Consider the following 7,798-nt stretch of genomic DNA (forward strand, 5'->3'; position numbering starts at 1 on the left):
TCAGTTCCCATCTCAAACTTTAATCCCATTTATTGTGTTTTACGAGATTAAAACGTTCCAGAGAAATTAGCATTCAAGTGAAACATCAGAGTTCACAGGGTTACAGACCAAGTGCTGAGAAATGAGATGATGGGACCCATTTCTGTGCTGTAAACACTCGATAATTCAATCGTTTTTGAGGGGAAACATATCTGCAGTAATATAATTCCAAAAACTGTGTTATGAAGATATGGTGCAACTGCTTCAAAACTGAGTCTCAGCTATTTCTTTTCTGCCTTTTGATACATTGGAGCTGCAGCGAATGAGTGTGTTGGTTTCTGAAAACGAAACGTACCAATGAGCAATGTATTGGGCTATTCCAGGATTGCCTTCTCTGACAACGGTGGGACATGACTGATGTTGTCTATGATATGGAATACTGGATTAGTGGTGCTGGAAGAGCACAGCAGTTCAGGCAGCATCCAACGAGCAGCGAAATCAACGTTTCGAGGAAAAGCCCTTCATCAGGAATAAAGGCAGTGAGCCTGAAGCATGGAGAGATAAGCTAGAGGAGGGTGGGGGTGGGGAGAGAGTAGCAGAGAGTACAATGGGTGAGTGGGGGAGGGGATGAAGGTGATAGGTCAAGGAGGAGAGGGTGGAGTGGATAGGTAGATAAGTAGATAGGCAGGTCGGACAAGTCAAGGAGACAGTAACTGAGCTGGAAGTTTGAAACTAGGATGAGGTGGGGGAAGGGGAAATGAGGAAGCTGTTGAAGTCCACATTGATGCCCTGGGGTTTAAGTGTTCTGAGGCGGAAGATGAGGCGTTCTTCCTCCAGGCGTCTGGTGGTGAGGGAGCGGCGGTGAAGGAGGCCCATGACCTCCATGTCCTCGGCAGAGTGGGAGGGGGAGTTGAAATGTTGTGCCACGGGGCGGTGTGGTTGATTGGTGCGGGTGTCTCGGAGATGTTCCCTAAACGCTCTGCTAGGAGGCGCCCAGTCTCCCCAATGTAGAGGTGACCACATCGGGAGCAACGGATACAATAAATGATATTGGTGGATGTGCAGGTGAAACTTTGATGGATGTGGAAGGCTCCTTTAGGGCCTTGGATAGAGGTGAGGGAGGAGGTGTGGGCACAGGTTTTACAGTTCCTGCGGTGGCAGGGGAAAATGCCAGAATGGGAGGGTGGGTCGTAGGGGGGTGTGGACCTGACCAGGTAGTCACGGAGGGAACGGTCTTTGCGAAAGGCGGAAAGGGGTGGGGAGGGAAATATATCCCTGGTGGTGGGGTCTTTTTGGAGGTGGCGGAAATGTCGGTGGATGATTTGGTTGATGCGAAGGTTTGTGGGGTGGAAGGTGAGCACCAGGGGCGTTCTGTCCTTGTTACGGTTGGAGGGGTGGGGTCTGAGGGCAGAGGTGCGGGATGTGGACGAGATGCGTTGGAGGGCATCTTTAACCACGTGGGAAGGGAAATTGCGGTCTCTAAAGAAGGAGGCCATCTGGTGTGTCCTACGGTGGAACTGGTCCTCCTGGGAGCAGATACGGCGGAGGCGGAGAAATTGGGAATACGGGATGGCATGGCGGAGAAATTGGGAATAGTGCCAGTGTTTGAGTTGAATAGACAAAGTTAAAAATCACACAATATCAGGACAGAGTCCAGCAGGTTTATTTGGAAGCACGAGCTATCGGAGAGCCGCTTCTTCATCAAGTGGGTGTTTTTCTGCAGAAAATTGGTGTGTGTGTCAATATGCGCGATCTTTTGGAAGATCATCTGAACTTTAACCGACCGTTCGTGGTGTCGACGGTACCCATGACTTGGAGGCGTTGGTGTTGGACTGGGGTGGATACATTTAATAATCACGCAAAGAAATTTATTATTCCAACAGTTGACAAACACCTGATGAAGAAGCAGTACATGGAAAACTGGTGCTTCCAAATACGTCTGTTCAATACCATCTGGTGCTATGTGATTTTTACTCTCATAGCATTTCGTAATGTTTAACTGATCGAAGACAGTGAAAGAATTTTCGCTCGTGAAGATGAAAATTTCAAATATTATCCACCTGAGCATAACAGAAATGATTAGGTTGGATGTGTGATGAATCTCGACAATGCGCTTGCGCAAAGTAAAAGTCGAACCTCAACCGCCTGATCCGTAGCCGTCTATACGAATGGTTGTACCACTGGCCAGATGCACAGCTGAGATTTTACACGCTGCAGGGCTATGGTGTTAACAAGGACATGAGCAATAAGAGTAACAGTCACAAGGTGAACAAAGAACAAAGATAATCACCATCATTGATTTACTTCAAATTGTCTTCAAAAAAACGACCATTCACAATCTGATCAGCCAATCAATGAGGTCACTGATGATCTTGGAAATTGCAACTGACTTTGCTGCGTTTTCACCATAATTTGAGGTAAACTCCAGACTAATCATAACATCGCATATTCCCATTAATTTTCAGCATTAGATTACGTTAATGACCTGTCCGTATTTGCAGGAAATGAGTGAAAATGTCCTTCCGGTAATGTAATCCAGTGCAGAGTCGGCCAGAAAAGAAAAGACGAAGACATGAAACATCACTCCCATTTCTCTCTGTACCAATGCGTTTTCCTGAGTCGAATATTTTCAGGGCTTGTCTTTACTATCTAAAGAATTAATTATTTTCCCGGGAAAGATTCTTCATAAATCAATTAACATCTGAGGTGTTGAATAATTTTTTACTTCAGATTAAAATAGTTGAATATCTTTTCCCCAAGCCTAATGTCCCAATCCTCCCTCCTCTTCCATGTAAATACAAGCTTTGCCAGCTGATGTTGGAGCTCCCAACCTGACATTCCAATGCTCCTTGCTGCTCCATGTCAATAGAAGCGGCTCTACTTGAAGTTGGAGCTCCCACTCTGATTTCCCAATGCTCCCAGTTGTTACATGTCATTAAACGCTGGTCCTTGTGAGGTTGGAGCTCTCAGTCTGATGTCCCAATGTTCCCTCCTCCATGTCAATAGAAGAAGTCCAGTTGAGGTTGGATCTATCACTCTGATGTCCCAATGCTCCCTGCTGCTACATATCATTAAAAGCTGCTCCAGGTGAGGGTGGAGCTCCCAGATGGATCTCGCAAATCTCCTTGCTCCATGCTAACTGAAGCCGCTCCAAATGAGGATGGATCTTGCATTCGGATGTGCCAATGCTCCCTGCTGCTCCATGTCAACAGAAGCTGCTCCAGGTGTGGTTGGAACTCCCAGACTGATGTCACAATGCTCCCTGATCCACGTCAAAAGACACTGCTCCAGATGAAGTGGGAGCTCCCATCCCGGGCAGCTCACATACTTCGATACCATCATAGAAATACTGCCCACTGAACATTCTGCATCATGAGAACCTAATATTATTTTTAGTCAACACCGAATCATTATGCCCAAAAGTCATTCTTTCTTAAACCTTATTTAGCATGTGCATACTGCAGTCAAGCCGAAGTAAGATAGTGGTGCTAATTGATGTAAGCTTAATATAAATTACATCCTATTTTTCATGTTGCATAACTGCGACTTGGCAAGGACAATGTTTTTCTTGAAATCACACTTTTATTCCAGGTGAGAGAATTTGGTTTGAATTATTTAAAATGAACTTGCTCACTGTGTAAAATGATCAAATAGATCTCAATTTCATTTCAAAATTGGATACGTTGTCATCCATCTTGAAATGTGGTGTCTTCTTCTTTCAACCAGACGGGTATTACAACGAAAAGTCTATTAATGATATGCGTATAAAGACACTTTAAATCGCAAGGTTTATGAAGGTTTGTAGCTCAGGTTGAGTTTGAGGGTGTAGGTTTGCTCGCTGAGCTGTAGGTTTGATACCCAGACGTTTCATTATCTGGCTCCGTCACATCATCAGTGGCGACCTCCAAGTGAAGCGAAACTGTTGTCTCTTGCTTTCTATTAATATCTTCCTCCTGGATGGCGTTCCTGGGGTTTGTGGCGATGTCATTTCCTGTTCGTTTTCTGCGGGGTTGATGGCATTTAGACCTATGTGTTTGTTTATGGCGTTGTGGTTGGAGTGCCAGGCCTCTGGGAATTCTCTGGCATGTCTTTGCTGAGACTGTCTCAGGATCAATGCGTTTCCCAAGTCGAAACGGACTACCAAAAATCCATAAACGACGAGCCCCCTTCAGACCCATAGTCTCTTTACCCAGAACACCAACTTACAGACGGGCCAAAGAACTACACGCAAGACGGAAATGCCTCATAGAAGAGTCACAGCACTCCATCCACTCCACCCAGGAATTCCTAAAAATCATCAAAAAAACCAAAATAGAGGAAGAAGAAGCAATGATCTCATTCGACATAACAGCACTGTTCACCTCCATCAACATCGACCTTGCAAAGGAAACACTTCCCACACTTTTAGAAGAGACCATCACACACCCCAACCACCATCAATCACATGACCAAGGAAAACATCATGAAGCTAGTGGACCTGTACCTCACCACCCACTTCACTTTCAACATCATTGTCTACAAACAAACCAATGGCACACCCATGGGATCTCCGCTCTCAGGATTCATAGCAGAAGCGGTAATGCAAAGACTCGAACAAACAGCCCTAGCAACAATCAAACCAAAAATCTGGGTCCGCTATGTAGATGACACCTTTGTCATCACAAAACGAAACAAGATAGAAGAGGCATTTAACATCATCAACAACACCCTCACAGGCATAAAGTTCACCAAGGAGGAAGACACCGACAAGAAACTCACATTCTTGGACGTCACAGTAGAAAGAAAGGACAACGGAAAAACTACAAACCTGCATATACAGAAAACCGACAAACACTGACCAAATACTTAACTTCACCAGTAACCATCCCAACACACACAAACGAAGCTGAGTCAGAACGCTATTCCAATGAGCCACCACACACTGCAGCACAGACGAACTTCGGAAAACAGAGGAGAACCACGTATTCAACGTATTCGAGAAGAATAGATACTCACAAAATACAGTCCGCAGATTCCTCAAGAACAAACCACGATAAGCAGACCAACCACAGTCAGAAACACTAACCACCTTACCATACATCAAAGAAGTTTCAGAAATGAAAGCCAGACTACTCAGACCCCTCGGAATCCTAGTAGTACACAAACCCACCAACACTCTCAAACAAAAACTAACAAACTTAAAAGACACAGTTCAACCCGTGGACAAAACCAACGTCATCTACAAAGTTCCATGCAAGGACTGCCACCAACACTACGTAAGACAAACAGGAAGAAAGTTAGCCACCAGGATACACGAACACCAGCTAGCCACAAAAAGACACGACCTTCTCTCCTTCGTAGTCCTACATACGGATTAAAAATATTTCTATTTCGACTGGGACAACACATCTATACTGGAACAGGCTAAGCAAAGACACGCCAGAGAATTCCTAGAGGCCTGGCACTCCAACCACAATGCCATAAACAAACACTTAGATCCAGATGCCATCTATCAACTCCTCAGAAAACGTACAGGAAATGACATCACCACAAACCCCAGGAACCTGTTCGAGGAGAAAGATATGAATAGAAAGCAGGAGACAACAGCTTCGCTTCACTTGGAGGTCGCCACTGATGATGACGTTACCTAGCCAAGTGAAGAAACGTCTGGATATCAAAGCTACAGCTCAGCGAGCAAACCTACACCATACATTTTAAATCATTTTTCATGTTTATGTTGCATGAATTTGCGGTTATTGATCCACAGTTTAGTTTCACCCCCTATAGGTAACATGCTGATTTCTCCAGTTGTTCATAGTTCAATGTGATGCATCCAGTGTGTGCATAACGAGAGGGAGCTTGCTTCCCACATCTTGTGTTTATCTGTGCCTTATGTCCAGCATTCATCAATGGCGAGAGCAAGGGGCGAGGGCGAGACCAATGTGTAAGTCACTCCGTGCCCATGCATGGCACCCACAGCGGCAATTCTCCACTGTGCATTTACACCCAGTTCTTAGTGCCCCTACACCCACGCCCTGCCCCTTTTGAAGTATCTCCATTATTTTGTGTTGTCTCGCTGTGCTCTTCTCACCAGGATGAATTACTTCTACTCAACCTCCTCCAGATTTCATCTGACAAAACATTCATTAAGAATCCCTTTGCATAAACATGCACTTCGCAGCTCTCGTTATTTGCTTTTCCTGGATGTCTTTCATACGAAAAAACGTTCACAGCAACTTGACATGAAAAATACAATCACGCTCTTTTTCATTATCCCAAAGCAACCCACGTTTCAATTCAGTTTAGTCAACAGGGTCAAACTATGCTTTGAGATTGTGTAATAGCATTGATACATCTAAACTGACCATTGGAGCCCCGATTTCAATACAACAACTACGGTTATGGGAGAACAGTCGATGACAGCGACGAGAGTGGGATTCGAACCCACGCATGCAGAGCACAATGGATTAGCAGTCCACCGCCTTAACCTCTCGGCCATCTCGTCACCGACACGGGGGCACCGATGAACTTATAAATAATTGAATTGCGTAAATTATGCAGAGCAGCAGATATTTCTCCCTGGTGTTGGTGAAATGATAAATAACACAGTACAGTTCCAAGACTATGGTCTGATCTCTGGGTTCTGAGGCAATTGCACTCCCATTGTCACACTCTGCACACAGTGATCTGAAAAAAAATGAGGAAAGGAATATGTAATAAGGTCTGTTGAATTCTGTGAAGAATTGAAGTCAACGGAATGAAGAACCCGAGACAGCAGGAGGTTTTCTTTCAATAAAGCGTTGGATAGAGCTCTTAGGGATAGTGGAATCAAGGGTTATGGGACTAAGGCAAACAGGATACAGATTGAGGATGTTCAGCCATGATCATAATGAATGGTGGTGCTGGCTCGAAGGGCAGAATGGCCTACTGCTGCACCTGCTGTCTATTGTCTATTACATTGCCTGTGAGGAATTGTTTTCCAGACTGGAGGAGAGTGCATAGTGCTCAATGTCATTATTCGGAACACCTAACTTCCGCTCAGATGTTTTTGACACGCACTTGTCTACAGAACAGACAATTTCAAAATCCAAAATAAGGCTAAACTGACAATTGAACTCAACAATGCAAAAACCTTGATCTGTATCATTTTCCTGGGCCGTGCGACACCAAGTCACTGTATGATCACAGCAACACAGTGAGCAAGTGTCAGAAGGAAAATGAGTGCAGTGTCAGAGCGCATGCTGAGAGCAGCAGGTGACGCACACGGAAGTGCATTTAACTCAACAGGAACACTTCACAAACAGTCGACTGCGGTGGAAGAATTCAGGGGGGGTTTACACTTTGAAATTTAATGCCAGAGACAAAATGGAGATCTGCCATTGAGTCTATTCAAATGAGGATTTTAAGATTTCTACAGATGCAAAACAAAATAAAAAGCTCATGGTTTATTGAAGGCAAAATATGATATTGTACATTCCATCAATCTACCCATCTTTACAATGAGTACCTCACCACTTTCCTCACTCGGGGACAGAACCACTGGTGAAGATGATCATATAATCCCAATTACTAGCCATGGAATCAGAGAAACTCGGTTTCCCAAACGTTAAAGTAAAACCAGGAATGTAGTGATAAGCATTAATGTGTTGCTCCTGTGCTGAAGGTGACCGGTGCACGGTATCTCTATTCCAGTATAGTGGGCCGTGCTGTTCCGAAGTTTTAAGTTTGAGTCTCACATGGAGCAGCTTCAATTTGTCGTCGTGTTGTGGGGTACGGATTGAAGGTGATATTGAGCAAAGCCAAGTTTATGGAAAATACCGTGTTTGTGGATTGAGAAACA

At 44.6% G+C, this 7,798-nt stretch overlaps 1 non-coding gene across 1 annotated transcript; it reads right to left on the reverse strand.

The window, feature by feature from the left end:
- Window positions 1–6,381: 6,381 nt before the first annotated feature.
- Window positions 6,382–6,463, reverse strand: trnas-gcu (transfer RNA serine (anticodon GCU)). The gene has a single exon. It is a non-coding gene; the product is annotated as a tRNA-Ser (tRNA).
- Window positions 6,464–7,798: the final 1,335 nt, after the last annotated feature.

This window comes from Chiloscyllium punctatum, chromosome 18 (genome assembly GCF_047496795.1).
Source record: "Chiloscyllium punctatum isolate Juve2018m chromosome 18, sChiPun1.3, whole genome shotgun sequence".
NCBI classification, from domain to species: Eukaryota; Metazoa; Chordata; class Chondrichthyes; order Orectolobiformes; family Hemiscylliidae; genus Chiloscyllium; species Chiloscyllium punctatum.